General features: G+C 41.8%; 1 protein-coding gene across 1 annotated transcript in view; it reads left to right on the forward strand.

Moving 5' to 3' along the window:
- The first annotated feature begins 1812 nt into the window (after positions 1-1812).
- Positions 1813-15839, forward strand: part of LPIN2 (lipin 2) — an 84365-nt gene continuing 70338 nt past the window's right edge. Inside the window, exon 1 of the mRNA XM_045527401.1 lies at positions 1813-1873. The gene's annotated coding sequence lies outside the window, so the exon portion shown is untranslated. The remainder of the gene's footprint in view (positions 1874-15839) is intronic.

Here is a 15839-nt window from a genome sequence, read left to right on the forward strand (position 1 = left end):
TCGCCTCAGAAGGAACAACAAAGGCTGCTGCTTTTTAAATGGTGGGAAAAACCTGTCTGCTAAAGCTAAGGGATGAAGCCAGAGTTGAGAAAGAGAACAATTAGCCGAGTGAGGTTCCTGGCCTTGGAGCTGGAAGGCGGTGGCAGAGAGGGCTGAAGGAAGCGCTTTCTTTCTCTGACAGGCCAGTGGCCTCGGGAATCAGGTGGCACCCCCCCCAGGTGCCAGGCCAGGAAGTGAGGTGATATCATGCAGCAAATATTTTATGAATCCCTACTTTGCTTAAGCGGTGGTGTGAATTAGGTAGACACTAGAGAATGAGGAAAATACTAGAAATGTGAACCAATCCTTCTAAGGGAGGCCTCAAACCCAGGGTTGTTTGGAGGAAGGGAGGGGATGTCTAGGGCTTCCTGAATGATAAAGAAGGAAGGAGGCTTGGCAGACTGTTTCCCTCCCAAGGCAGGGGTAGTGAAAATAGCCTGAGCGAGACAGGAAAAGCCCAAGTGGGAAAAACGGAAGCAAGGAAAGAAAATGAACAGCAACAGCCTGTTCCGGGTTCCAGACACTAAGCTAAAGTAGACACTTTATAGGTAATCACGTGTAATCCTCAAAACAATCCTGTGAGAAAGGCATTACTATTTCCATTTTGTTGATACAGAAACTGAGGATTAAATTCTTTCTTTAGCTTTAATTTTGCTCCTCCATAGCAGAGCAAAATGCTTTGACTATAGAGGGGGATATTCCCGGCCTTCTCTTTTGAAATCTTTATTTTCACTTGGGAAGCCAGGTGGAAGCCAGGGAAATGAGGAAGATTCAGAACACCTTTGTTGCCGTAGGGCCCTGGTTACAGAGGGGGCAAAGCCTGGCGGAATTTGGCGGAATTCCAGAGAAGGCCCGGGGGGCTCGGAGGGGGAGCGGCTGCCGGTGCGGTCCCGGGTCCCGCAGGCCCGGCCCCCACAGTGCGGGCGCGGGAAGCCGCGGGGCTGGGGCAGGCCCCTCGCGGGGCGGCTGCGTGTGTAAATGCCTGTTTCAACACCCCAGAGCTAAATAATCACACACAGGATGCTCACTGAGAAACCAGCTGGCATTCAGAAGTAACACGCGCGCTTCCATTCATCACTGTCAATGACAGAATAGGCTGCAAAAAGATAAAAACCGGCGTGCACCAACAGTATACAGTCCCGGCAACCTATTTCTTCAAAAGTATATTTTTTAAAACGAAGTGTGTAATAGGATTTTTTTTTTGGAGGGGAAAGTAAGCAAAGAAGATGCGCTACTGGGGATCAAAAAAGGATTATAAAACATTCCTGCTGTAGATCTTTTTTGCACTTTCATATTTTTTTTTTTTTTGGCAATTGGGCTCTAAGTCCCACGTGACGCGCCGCAGGGTTGCCACGGGAACCAGAAGAAACTTTTTTTTAAAGTAACGCTCCTGTCACCCCAAGCATTTTTCCTCCTGAAAATCGCGATCCCGCCCTCAAAAGCCGGGCCCGGCGGCGACGGCGGGGCGGCGGGGCGGGAGGCCGCGGGGGCGCGGCGCGCGGCCCCGAACGAGGCGGCGAGGGCGCGGCGCGCGGCCGCGAGGGGGAGGTGGAGCGCGCGTCACGTGGCCGGGGCGGGGCTTGCGCGCCGCCCGCCGCCGGCTCGGCCGCCGCTACCGCGTCCCATTCATGAGGGCCGCCCGGCTCGGCTGCGGCCCAGGCGGCTCCAGAGGTAGCGGCGGCGGCGGGAGCCCCGGCCCCGCGCGCGTCTCCGGCCGGCCCCGCCCCCTCGGCCGCCCGCCTTCTCCGGAGGGTCCTCGCCGCGGCCGTCCGGCCGCCGCCTCCCCTCGGCTGCCCGCGGGCGCCGGCGCGGGCCGGGAGCGGAGCCGCTGCAGGTAAGCGCGCGTCGGGGTCCTCGCGTCCTCCCTCCGGGGCGGGCGTCGCGTGTCTGCGCGTGGGGGGCTCGCCTTCGGCGCTGGGCTGCCCTGCTGGAGGCCGGGACCCTCGGGGGCGGCGCGGGCCGAGCCGCCCCCTGCCCGTGCCCCGTCCTGTGCCCGCGTCGCCGCGACCGCGCCACGTAGACGCGGCCCCTCAGCCGCAGGACGGACTCACGGGGCGAGCGGGGGCGCCGGCGGCGGCGGGGTATGCACGGGGGGGGGCAGCCTCTGAGGACTCACGGCCCCCGCCGCCGCTCGTGGAATGGTCACCTGGGCCCCCCCACCCCTGGCCTCTAGCGCGGGGCTGGAGCTGCGGCCCAGCGGGTCACGGGGGGCGGCGCGGCGGGAGGCCGCCTCCGCATCCCGCCCCGGCCCTGCGGGAGGGGGCGCCCGGCACGTGATCGCGGCGGAGCCGGGGGCTGGCGAGTTGCTGTTATTTCTTCCCCGCGTTCGTTTGCCCGGCGCCTCCACCTTCAGGTTGTAGACGGGATTCAAGTGTGAGTAGTTTTCTGTTCTCGAACCCTGTTGCCCTCTCCGCAAATCTTAATTTGTATCGAACACGTTCGGATACAGTTTGTGGGGCAGCCTCTCTCTAAACTTTTGACGCCGGCGGATCACCATTGTCTCCACTCGCCTGAACAGATTAAGACTATTCTCACTGAAAATTCGAGATGACATTTTGAAGGCATAATTATGCAAAACAGGACCAGGAAGATCATCTTTCTTTTTAGAAAGTACTGGAACTCTGAATACTTGGAAATGCTCTGAAGGATTTCTTAACAAGCAGCCAGACTGATTTTTTAATGCACATTTGGGACTTACATTCCAAATTTTTAATTTAAATTGAAAACCAGTCTCTTGTCTTGGTGTCAAGCCAGGCCTAGTTGAAGTTCTTTGCTCTGTAGAGATGCCGGTTATTACTATTTATTAAAACTTGGTGTGGCTAGTTTATGTTTTGACAATACAAAGTCAGTTTTGAAATATATTTTGAAATATTTACCAATTAATTTAGTAGCCCATAATGGTTTATATGTTAATGGTCTGGTATTGATTGTTTTCTTCTGTGGCTTAAGAATGAAAAGCGTGGCAGGAGATGCTGAAGGGAGAAGCGGCAAAGATGGCAAAAAGGTGCAAGGGAAGGAGACAGGTGACTTCGTCCTTGCTAGGTCTTCCTAGCGCAGCATCCTCACTTTGCCTTTGACTTTGAAGGATAGTCAACCTCAGGCCGTGCCCAGCCCAAGTATAAAAAGAACAGTCCAAAGCCACGTGTGAAAGCCATCCTAGGCACGGCCTCTTTCCATTAATTAAGTGTGTAGTTGATTGTGGTTGATCAAACTCAAGTTATCTCCATGCCCAAATTTTGGTGAGATAGCCATAGAATGCTAGAAGCGAAACAACAGGTTCTGTTTTAATAATTTGATGGCACAGCTGAAAGTCAATAGAGCTGCATTATGCTTAAGAGGAACTGGAAGTGGAAGCATTTGAAAACCCTTGAACGCTATTTAGTAAGCACTGTTTAGAAGCAAATAATAGGGTCAGCTGGGGCTTTGTTTCCTTTATTGCTATAAGAATATATCACCTTCTGCATTGTAATTTTTGGTTTACTGCTGGACCTAGAGTCCCTGAAGGCAAGGCTTCCAGAGCTGCCCAATACCAAGCTCCGAGTTGGCTTTGAGAGGGGACTTGGTAGAGATTTGTCGAATGAAGGTAAGAAGCAGCAGGCTTGCAGTTTGTCCTTACCAGTGACCTGGGGGTCGGTGGCATTTCCTGAATGAGTTTACTCAGTTTTCTTGAATGGTGAGCCTTGAGTGAATGATCCTGGTGGTACCATACATTAGAGGTGGCAAAAGGTTCAATTAAGCCCATGCACATTACAGTGAACATTTTTGCAATGTTTAGTTTAAATATTAATATTTAATTTAAATATAGCCTAGTTCTCTGTGTCAACAGCTATTTTCTATGCTTCTTTGTATACGTATTTCCTAATACAAGCACGATTAACCCTTAGCTGCAAGCTGCATCTCGTTAGGAGGTAGATTCCTGGTGAGAGGTAGATTCAGCTATCTCCCTTCGGTGCTTAGCAACTTAAGTCAGGACCTTTTAAAAAGCCTGACTTAAATCTTTCCATCTTTAATTTAAGTCCTGTCCTTTTTGCTCTGATCCCAGTGACATTGTGTGTACGTACTGTATGCATGTTGACTTGCCCTGTCAATTGGCAGGCAGTGGTTTGGAACCTTTATTTTGAAATCCTGTTTTTATCTCTTGTTCACTTCATTGCTAAATAAGTAGCTATACTTCTGGCTGAGACTCAGAGACTCAGTCTTCTGACCTCTCATTTGCCTTCTTCATGATGAAACAGCGCCCAAGTTGGTAGACAGAGCCTCCAGTTGACAGAATCCTATATAAATTATGTGTCATTAAAACTTTGAAGAGTTTGAAGGTATTTATTTTTGGCTGGAGCAGTAAGTTTTATGACTATATCTTGGTAATAAGACATTTAAATAAGAACTTGTCTTGGTGGCTTTTCTAGCAGTTAATTAACTGCGAATTTTGGAATCCACCTCCCCACCTGTTGGCTTGATTATTTTAGTAACATGCTGGTACTAACATTAAACACTACATGTGTAAGGTTCTGTACTTGTCAAGACAAACGTGAGGGAAAGTTGCTCACTCCTGTGGTCCATATGAAGCGGCTAGGTCTCTCGGAGAGTCAGTGGCAACCTGCATGGTGGGGAGGCGCCAGAATCCTGTTGGAGTCACCCCGTTGTCATCACGAGGGCCACCCTGCTCCTAATTGCAGCAGGAAGCTGAGGCCAGAGGGTCTGCCTCTGCCCAACGTCTAGTATATCAAGAGGTAAGAGGAAGAAAAAAGAATCCTTTAGGAGCAAGACAAAGCCCTTAATGTGATTTTTAGGATTAAAATGATGATAAAGTAAATTTTTTTTCTAATTTGATTTGCTGACTGCAGTTTAGAGTCTCTTTCCTCTAAAGCCTTTCAGTGCTAAATTTCGAGGCTCTTATTTGTCAGTTTAGGTTGGTGTTAAAATTGTTACCAAGAAGTGAGGCTTCTCACTTGTAATGCCTAACAAAATGGTTACATCATCAGCTCCTTTTTCTGCTTTCATTTTATCTCTGTACAAAGCCAAGGTGGTTTTTATGATTGTTAGAAATGGGATCTTTTAAAATTCTTTTTATTTAGGTCAGATATATAATTTGAGAGACTATATTAATGTATTAGAAAAGGGGTGGAGGAGCTGCCAGCATGTGATCTTTTAAAAATCTATTTAGAATGTAGAACCTATTTTTATAACCTTTGAATTTAGAACTTTACTACTTAGTGTTTATATTTATCTGTAGTGTCGTATATTTTCGACATGAACTATCCAAATTAGGCTTTTCTACCTTTTCTTTGAAGGAGAAACATTGGTTCACAGAAAGCACACTTTATGATGCTTGGGTAGCCAGTGGATTACCTTCCCAACCTTGCCTTGATCCAACTTTTTGACATTAATTAAACAGTTTGGGAAGTCTTCCTTCTGCACATAATTTTGTGAATAGTAACTGGACATTAAATGTGAGCCTATTGCCTTTATTTTATTTCATATCCTTATTTGCTTTTTGTACCAATTCCCTTGTCTTAATTTTATTTTTTAGTAATATGTGTATTTGTGTGAACTGCCTAGTTTATTTTCAACCAGGCAGAATATAAGTGAAATTTAAATAGTGATTTATAAATTCGACATTTTCACGTTCTAGGATCTTTTTAATCTTTACTGTACAAGAATCTACAATGATCCATTCTCACCTATTTTAGCAAATCTAAATTTCTCATTTTAGTTCTTAAGTCAGTTTTCTCCCTACCATCCCTGTTTCTCCCAAACATTCGATCATTTTTTTCAATAACACTTTACTTGATTAACTTTATCTGTAGGAATCAAACCCCTTTACATGTGCTGATACTGTTCTTTTGCACTGTTTCCTTGTGTTTGCTCTCCAGTCATCTGTGGCTTTCCTCTAGGCCTTACTCAGTCTTAGGGTAGATATTTAATAACTATTATATCCTCAATTTTCTGACACTCCCTGTGAGTAATGCCAATTTGCCTCCTTTGCTTTCTGTAGATGTCAGACTAAGCAGGAGGAGTAGAGGGGAGATGGAAAGAGTATTGAGTGGTAGTAAGCTAGCCTTGAAGGTTTGGCAAATTCTACAAGATTTGAGTTGGGCAGGAAAGAACATTTAAATATGGGCACCTTTGGAGTATGGCCATAGGAGAGGAGATCTGTTGATTTTAAAGTGGGTGTAAAGGGGAGAAAGAGGATGAGACCTTCCTTCATAGGTTGATGTACATAAGGAGTTCACACAGTGAGCTGAGATGCAAAAGACCACTGTTATTTGCAGTTCATTGGAAATTCTTTGAAGGTTTGGTGTGGTCTCCCGTTGTTTTGATTTTAACTTTTTTGGTCACTTTATTAATTTAGTTTAAATTTTAAGTAACATTAAAGGAGGCCTAAAGGGACATGGATTTGAAAAGTTCAAGAAACATGATTAAATATGCTAATATTTCAAAGAAAAGGGGTACCAGGATCCAGGTTTAGAAATTATTTGGTTTTGGTGGTTGTAACTAAGCTTTATTAGATGAAGAGGAGAAACTAAAGATGGAGAAAGCATCCTTCGGGAACTTTAAAGTTAAGATAGAGATGCATATGGTAGCAAGTAACTTCTTTAGTGACTGATTGAACTTCTGCATTTACTTATTTCTGAAATATAATGGAACAGATAATTGACCCAAGGATATTTATTTAAATATATTTTAAAGTCTATAGTAGGATGGTTTTGTTACCGAAAGTTCAGTACTTGTCCTGAGGCCAAATGAAGAATAAGGACAAGCAGTTTGAGGAAAAGGTAAGAATAGTATATTAATTTGCCAGCAAATGAGGAGGATGGCAGGCTTTTGTCTTAAAGAACCATTGCCCTCCCTTTAGGCAGAGATACAGAGCTTTTAAATGGGGTTTTTGGCTTTAGCTATTGCTGTTTACCTGTGGTTTGTCGTCCTGGTTGATCTCATATCTGGTGAAGATGATCCCATGACCTTTGCGTGGACAATTCCGTAGAGACATCTCCTGTGGTTTAAAACAAAGAGCAAAGAGCATTCCTTTGCCCATCTTCCTCAAAAAGGGTGGGGATTTAAAAGAGACAACTAGTATGACATTTTGCCCTATTTCAGGCCCTTACTTCTGTTACAGTTTCTTTTTATAAAAAGAATTGTAATTATAAACAAAAAGTTCATTGATTAATCTGGGATTGCAATCTATTTAGAAGACTTTTAATACATCTGAATAAACAGTGGAATTATATGATGGTCAGGATAATCTTTTCACTGCGTTATGATGTGACATCTGTTGCCCTTGGCAAGATAGATATATCCAGCCTTACTAGAGACTTGGTGTTTAATTTATTATAAAAAGAGATGTCCAGAATGCACATAGCTCTTAAAAGATATTTGGAAATAACCTATTCAATATAAAGTCATCTGACAATTTGATTATATGATTTTGAATTGTTATCCACTATGTGCCAGCAAAACCATCAGAGAGTTGTGAATTAAAAGCTCTGAATTGGTGCTCCTTCAATTGTGTTACGGTATTTTTCCTGACAGTTTAATCTATAAACCTGTGGTCCTTGTAAAGTGATGTGCTTTTCTTATGAGCTAACGTAAGTCAAGGAGTATTTGGGCTTAGTGAGGCATCATAAGGAATATAATATACTTTTTGCTTGTTTTAAGATGCTGGGTTCTTTTTTCTTTGTAAACATTCCAAAACATCTGCCCATGTAATAAATTTCTTTAAAATCACTAAATATTTTTTGATGAATAATAGGTACCTATTTGACATTATAGCCATAATATCTATTTACATATGAACTATACAGGAATAAGAATTATTTAGGAAAGTATTAACAGAGAAATCTTTCTGTTTTATGATTTAAAATGTGTGTCAAACAAATGCTTTAAAAGAAAGGACTGATCTTTTGTTGTAGGATTTTCTAACGCTCAAGTGGCTCAGGGTAACTTGCCCCAGTAGTATTACTTGAAAGGTAGAAATTTGCAATTTTGAAGTCTTTAATATCTACTCTATCCACTGAGATTCTTAATCTGTAAAATGGTGCTGATATCTACTGCTTAAGAACACTCAGTATTTCTAGGAAGTGTTTAATGTTTGTGAAAGATTATCATTGTTACTACAGTTTCCTGATTGAACACCTTCTTTGGACTAGGCATTGTGTTAAGTGCTTCATATAAATTATCTCTTTAAGAGTCACAACAGGCCAAGCTGGTGGCTCATGCCTGTAATACTAGCATTCTGGGAGGCCGCGGCGGTGGGGAGGATTGCTTGAGGTTAAGAGTTCAGGAGTTCCAGATGACCCGGAGCAACAGCAAGAGCCCGTCTCTACAAAAAAAATAGAAAAATTAGCCAGATGTGGTGGCACACACCTGTAGTCCTAGCTGTTGGGAAGGCTGAGGCAGGAGGATTGCTTGAGCCCAGGAGTTTGAGGTTGCAGTGAGCTATGATGAAGCCACTGAGCTCTAGCTGGGGTGACAGAATGAGACTTTATCCAAAAAAAAAGAAAAAATTTACAACAACCCTGCCAGATAGAGATAATAGCCCTATTTTCTATGTGAGGACACTGAGACTGAAGGAGATTAGCCGGAGGCCTCACAGCCATGTGGTGGTAGTGATCTCTTTCCATTGCCCTTGCTCCTGTGGGCAGTGCCCAGGGGCTGTAACAATTCTTGTGCATTTATTTGATACCCCTACATCAGTTTTTTAGAGTTTTCTCTGTACTTTTATTAGAACTGGAGACCCTATTCTTAATGTCAGCATCTATCAACTGGTAATAGAGGTATAGCACCTGCTGTACAGGAACTGTGGGTTTCTCTCAATCATTTAGCTATACAAGCCCAATTGTGCCACGGAGAAGTACCAGCCAAAAAGATAGTGGAGATGATTTGGGTCCACCATGCTTACTTGGTGCATTCTGGAATGAGTTCACATGCTATTTATTCAGTGTGAATCTGAAGTTCCTCTGCCTGCCTTTCATAGTATGAACATGTCACTGGGCTGAAACTGGATCAAGTATCTAAAAGGTTTGTTTTTCATACAGCATACCTCCTAAACTCTAACTAAACATGATTCCCCAGGCTCAGCCTGAGAGGAAGGTGATTCTCTTTTAGTCTTGGGAAGGAGGAAATGGGGTCAGTTGGACTATTTGAGACATGGTATGTCAGTATCCACCATACCTTCTTCAAGGATTTTCCCTGTTTATTTCGACTGTTCCTGATTTGACTAAGTATACATCATAACCCCTGGGTTACATGGGACTGGACTGTGTGTGGAAGGAGCATTAAGTTAATTTTAGAGTTGGATAGAGCTTTCAGCCTTTTATTCTGTTTAGAAATCCTTGTGCCATCACATTGTTGGTGTATAACTAAAACCACTAATAACAGCGGAGTATTGAGTTCTTTTTGAACAAATTTTTCTTTTGAACTAGTGCATTCTTCACTGTATCATTTAACTCACTTGGTAACTACATCTGCAGATAATCTCCCCTCTGATGGAGGTTTCATGGTGTTTTACTCGGGGTAATTGAATAAATGATTGATTTATCAACTCTAATACAGAAGATCCTTTCATTAAACAGGTATACCCTCATAGAACTGTAGGAATTCCCAAATTCATGAATACACTTTCGTTATATTATTTACTCAGTTGTCTCTTTTGTAATATGGAGATAACAATACCTACCTGACAGGCTGGTTCTGAAGATTAAATGAGGTGATGTGTTAAACCAGAACCATCAGCCACTTAGAAGTCCAGAGGCAGGCCGCGGGCTGGGACCTGTCACTAGGCCAGAGATGCCAGTGTTGACAGTCACAGGGCAAAGGGCACAAGGCACACTGAACGCCCTTCTTGCTCTTGCTCTGAAGTAGCTCATAGTGTTGTAGGGGAATTAAGTGTCTCCTGTATGCAGCAGAATTTTATAAAATAGGGACAGGGAGGAATTGGAAAGGGAGTACTGCATGAGAGTCAAAAGAAATATCTGGGAGAGAGCTCTGTGCTTATATTTTTAGCATGAGAATATGATGTTTAGTTGAAAGATTTTTTTTTAATGTCTCAAAGAAAAAGTTTCATGTGCCTGCTTAAAATTATTGACCCAAAACTTTTACCTTTGTAATGTCAGAGTTAACAATTTTGTATACAAATCTTACATAGAACACATGTGTTTATAAAAGTAAAAGCCTTTTGACTTTTGCCACCACTTCGTCTATGAATTTTGTTTATATGGGATTTAGGTAGAGCCTTTTCTTTGTATCTAGAATGTGACTCCTAGAAAGCAGAGTTGTCTTCCATACCCAGTATATAGTGCAGGTGAATGCTTAAAAATTGTTGTTGACTAGTTCATAAAGCCTCTAAGTAATTAACATTTTTCTGTAAACTGTAATATTTGATTTTCATTGAAGTGGACGCCAATTTCCTTATAAAACCATATGAAATTTTATTCTCTATTATTTTAAAACTACTACTAGTATCCCTATATTGTTATGGTGGCTGATTTTTTTTTTTTTTTTTGAGTCTTCTGAATGTCATTCTTTTAAATGGTAGCTAAATCTTTCAGTGGTATCCATGCCCTCAAACAGAACAGGTTTTAGTGTTAGGACATCTCCCTGCTCCAATTGAATGAACTAGATAATAGGAACTTTGCTATATTTAAATTTCCTCATTCATTTGTTTTTTCTTGTTAGTGTTGAGACATACCTAAAGCTCAGCTGTATCACAGATGCTGATGCTGAGAGTTGGAAAAGAGCTTTTCCTAATTAAAAGCAAAACAAAACAAAAAAACCCTATAATGCGTATATTTGCTTGGTGTTTATTTTCTTTCCCCTAGTAGTTTTCATTTCTGTAAATATGATTGTTTTTCATAAGGCTATATGACATACTAGTTATATTCATCTTTGAAATTTTAAAGTATATCATTTTTTATATGTAGTTTAAACATTCAAATACATATTACTATGAGGTTTATAATGAACAATACCAGTTTTCTTTCTCACTGCTGGTTATTGCTTCCTAGAAAAAGCTTCTTTCAATTCTTTTCCCTGGAAAAGAATTGTGGGATTTAACTCCATGTTTGTGTGCTTACACTGCTTTAGCTTGGTTTTTCAATTTAAGACATTTTCTATTGATTTCCTACTATGCAAAATGAGGATTCATTGCTCTTATATAACTTTCTGTGTCCCTTATGCCAACCCCCCAATATAATTATATCATTTTTTCTCAATATTCAGAGTTTGTTTTCATGACTAAATATTGTTCAAAACCAAGCTTGTGCAATGATTTTATTTCTTCACCAGTTCAAATTTTTGTTTTCTCTGGAGTCAGCACTTGTTCTGTTGCTTTACTTTTTTCAGTGCCAATCACAAATTCAGGCCCCTGGTTTCTGACAGGACTATAGAACTCCTCAGCGCAATCAGTACCTGACTTTGAATCCCAGTAATTTCCTGTGTTGAATCCTAAGTCATAGATCTCAGGTCTTAATCTCTCTTGGTGTGCGTCCTCATTTTGGTGGAGCACATCCTCCAGCAGCTTTTTGAGAAAGGGAAGCAAATTCTTTGTGATCTTATATGCCTGAAAACTTTATTTTAGTCTCGTACTTAATTGATAGGCTAGCAATAGAATGCTAGAATGGAAATAGTTTTCCTTTAGAATTTGGAATTATTACCATTAAGAAGTGAGAAATCTTAAGCCTTTTTAATTTCTGTTTCCCTCTCCTTCTCTCTCTTCCCATCCTTTCCCCACTCCCATTTTTTTTTTAGTATCTTTACTTTATCTCTTTTTAAAGTATCTCTTATTACTTTATCATCTTGTGATAAAGTGCCCTGGTTTGTGATTTGCCATCTCATTTCAGTCCTTGGAGTGAGTGATCAGAATACCTGGGAAGTACCCTCCTCACTTGACTTCACAGTGACCTCACTCTTGGCCTTGTTTTATTACTAGCACCTGGCTGGCTGGCAGGTGTGTCACCAGACTTTCCACAGGTCACAGGCCATGAAAACATCCAGAGAAGCTAGTGGGTGCTTCTCAGGCCTGCTAAGGCTTCTCCCCACATGCAGAATCATCTGCAGCTGTATGTCCTCATGAAGTTGGGGCAGTGGTTGGCACTGGGTGCTGTACCTTCGATTGAAGACATGATGTGTATCCTGGTTTGTGTACCCATGTCCACGTGGCGATTTCTGACTCCTCTGCATGCCTTTAACATTGTCTGTTGGTGTCTTTCTGATGTGACTGCCTTTGGTGGTGGCCATGGCAGTGCAGGTAGCCTTCATCGTTTGAACTAGGCATCTGGTGGGAACTTTCAGTTTGGAAAATCGTGTCTTTGACTCTGGGAAATTTTCTTGTATGATAATTATCCTCTCTTCTTTTTTTTTTTCCTGTTACTATACTTTAAAAAGCATACAAATTAGGTACTGGGGCCCTTTTGGATTGATACTCTGACATGCATTTTTTTCCTCTTTTTGCCCATTCCTTTATTATCCTTGTATTTTCTGGGAGATTTGATTTCTGCTTTATCTTCCAACCCTGCTATCTGTAGAATGTCTCAATTTTATTGTTGTGAGGGTTTTTTTTTTTGTTTTCTTTTTTGAGACAGAGTCTTGCTCTGTTGCCCATGCTGGAGTGTGAGGCGGTGGCGGCGCTCATAGCTCACTGCAACCTCGAGTGCCTGGGTTCAAGGTTTAAATATTTCTCCCACCTCAGCCTCCCAAGTAGCCTCCGAAGCGTGCCACCATGCCTAGCTAATTTTTTTGAAACAGAGTTTTGCTGTGTCTCCCAGGTTAGAGTGCAGAGGCATCATCATAGCTCACTACAACTTCAAACTCCTGGGCTCAAGCAATCCTCCTGCCTCAGCCTCCCAAGTAGCTAAAACTACAGATGCATACCACCACACCCAGCTAATTTTTCTATTTTTTGTAGAGATGAGGTCTTGCTGTTTCTCAGGTTGGTCTCAAACTTCTGGCCTCAAGTAATCCTCCCACCTCAGCCTCCCAGAGTGCTAGGATTACAGGGGTGAGCCAACGTGCCCAGCCAATGTTTAGATTTCCAAGAGGGCTTTCTGGGATGTTCATTTTCATTAGCATCTTGTTGTCTTTCATGGATACAATATTTTCTCTTGCCTCTGACACTATCATGGTGTTTATAGAACATCTTTACATTGTCTCTATTTCTTTCCCCAAAAAGTTCCCATTTGTTTTAATTTCTTTTACATTAGACTCTCCTCAAATGTCTGCTATTTGTTGGCTATTTGTTGATGTGTAAAAGTGAGACTGAACAACTGATTGGAACTGCTTTGTGCATGAGCTGGACTTAAGTGCTGGTCACCCTCAGGATGGGGAATCAGGTAGGGAGTTCCAAATACCAGTTGATAAATTCCTTGAAGAAAAATCTGCTCAGTGTCCTATTTGAGGTAACTAGTGTTCTAGGAGCTAAGGAGTGAGGGGGAGGGTAGCTCTGACCTGAGCCTTCTCCAAGTTTCTGTAAAGTGATGCAGCTTGCTTCCTCTTGGTGGTATTTCTTTTGTCAACTCTGGCTGATTTGCTAAGTCAGTTATCTCTCTTCCTCCCATTACTTTTCTTTTTAATGGACTTTTGTTTTTTAAAACAGTTTTAGATTTGTAGAAAAATTGAGAAAATAGTATAGAGTTCCCATACAGCCTGCAGTGAGCTTCCCATTATTAACATCTTGCATTAGTCTGATACATATTTGTTACAATTAATGAGCCAATATTAGTATATTATTTTTAACCAAAGTCTATAGTTAATTTAGATTTCCTTTGTTTTACCTAGTGTCCTTTTTCCTTCCAGGTTACCACATTACATTTAGTTGTTCACATCTCCTTAGGCTCTTCTGGGTGTGGCAGTTTCTCAGACCTTCTTTATCTTCAATGACCTTGACAGTGTTGAAGAATATTAGATATTTTGTAGGATGTTCCACTGTTAGATTTTATGTTTTTCTCATAATAAGACTGGATTAATATTGGTTAATCCATTAATGTGGGTTAATAGGAGGAAGACCATAGAGTTAAAAGTGTCGTTCTTATTGCATTGTATCAAAGGTACATACTGTCAGTGTGATTTGAGTGTTAATGTTGGCCTTGATCACCTGGTTGAAGTAGTGTTTGTTAGGTTTCTCCACTGTAAAATGAGTCTTTTTCCCCCTTCTCCGTTCTGTATTCTTGGAAGTCACTCTGCCCACACCTAAGGAGTAGGGAGTTACACTCTCCATCTTTAAGGGTGGAATATCTATATAAATTATTTGGAATTCTGCATAGGAAATAATTATCTTCTCCCCCATTTATTAATTTATTCAATCTTTTATTTATATTGGAACAGACTCGTGGATATTTATTTTATACTTTGGGTGTAATCCAGTGCTATTTTATTATGCTGTTGAAATTGTTCTAGCTTTGGCCACTGGGAGCTCTTTCAGTTGGTTCTTGTGTTCCTTTGATGTATCTTCACCAATGAGGGGTTTTGTTTTGCCCACTTCCTTACTTCCTGGTCTTCCATTCATTCGTTATCTTCAGAAAACTTGACCTTTTTCATTTCCTGTCATCTCTAACCATTTTCTTTGGCCTTGTGAGTTACCTCTTTTGTATTTCTTTACTGTTAAATTAGTGAGTGTATTAGTTTCCTAGGGCTGTGTTAACAAAAGTAGCATGGATTGGATGGCATAAACAGCAGAAATTTATCGTCTCACAGTTCCAGGGGCTGGGAGTTTGAGACTAAGGTCGTCAGCAGGGTTGGTTCACGCCTCTCTCCTAGTTAGTGTTTGGTGGTTTGCTGGAAGTGTTTGGTGTTCCTTGGCTTGTAGCTGTATCACCGCATCTCTTCTTCATATGTCATTCTTCCTGTGTGCTGTGTGTCTGTCTCTGTGTCCAAATTTCCCCTTTTTATAAGAACACCAGTCCTACTGGATTAGGACCCACCCTGCTGACCTCATTTTAACTTGATTACCTCTGTAAAGATCTTGTGTCCAAATAAGGTCACACCTGAGATACTGTGGGTTAAGGCTTCAACTTATCTTTTTTGAAGGGCACAGTTCAACCCATAATAGTGAGTTTCAAGAGAGTGTGGAGATAAAGCATGTGACACCCTCTGGGTTTAACAGGATGTCTGGTTACGGTAATATTTTTAAAGATGCTTTTAGTCACATCTGTCTTCAGTAAAGATGAGAAAGAAACTCTCAGGAAGTAATTTTTAGATTACAACTGGAGACTTTTGTTCAAACTTGTGACTGCTAAAATTTCTGCTGGTTTTTGAATGTTTAATGACTTAGTATCTGAGTTGTCTCATTTTTTACTCTTGCATTGTTTCTAAAGTAATTGGAAGGCTGGCAAAATGACTAAAGAAAGAACAGCAGCAGTGTCTTGTGAGAAAGTAAATGCTATCTATATCTCAGCATAGTTACGGGAACACATTGGGCAGGTTCTGTTGCTCTGTCCCCCTATGTTAATTATACTCTATTTCTTTTTCAGATTAGAAAAAGCTGTTCTGGAGCTTTGTTGTTTTTAAAAACTGTCATACATTTTCCTGTTTTCGGCTCTCCAACTTCTTTACCTAAAAGGGGCCTATCCTGCCCTTCCTCCCCCACTTTCTGGCAGCAACACCGCCTTTTAATAGTTGTCCCAGTCTAACTGATGTTGTCTTCCTGGTCATCTCTCTCTCCCTTCATTAGAATATAAGCACTATGAGGCCAGGCACCTCTTCAGCGAAGTTTACTGCTTGATCCCCAGCTCTCAGAATAGAAACTTCTGTTGAACAGATCAATGAGTGAAGCGAGCTTATTTTTCAGCATTCCAAGTGTTGCTTCACTG

Source organism: Lemur catta, chromosome 16 (assembly GCF_020740605.2).
Source record: "Lemur catta isolate mLemCat1 chromosome 16, mLemCat1.pri, whole genome shotgun sequence".
Lineage (NCBI taxonomy): Eukaryota > Metazoa > Chordata > Mammalia > Primates > Lemuridae > Lemur > Lemur catta.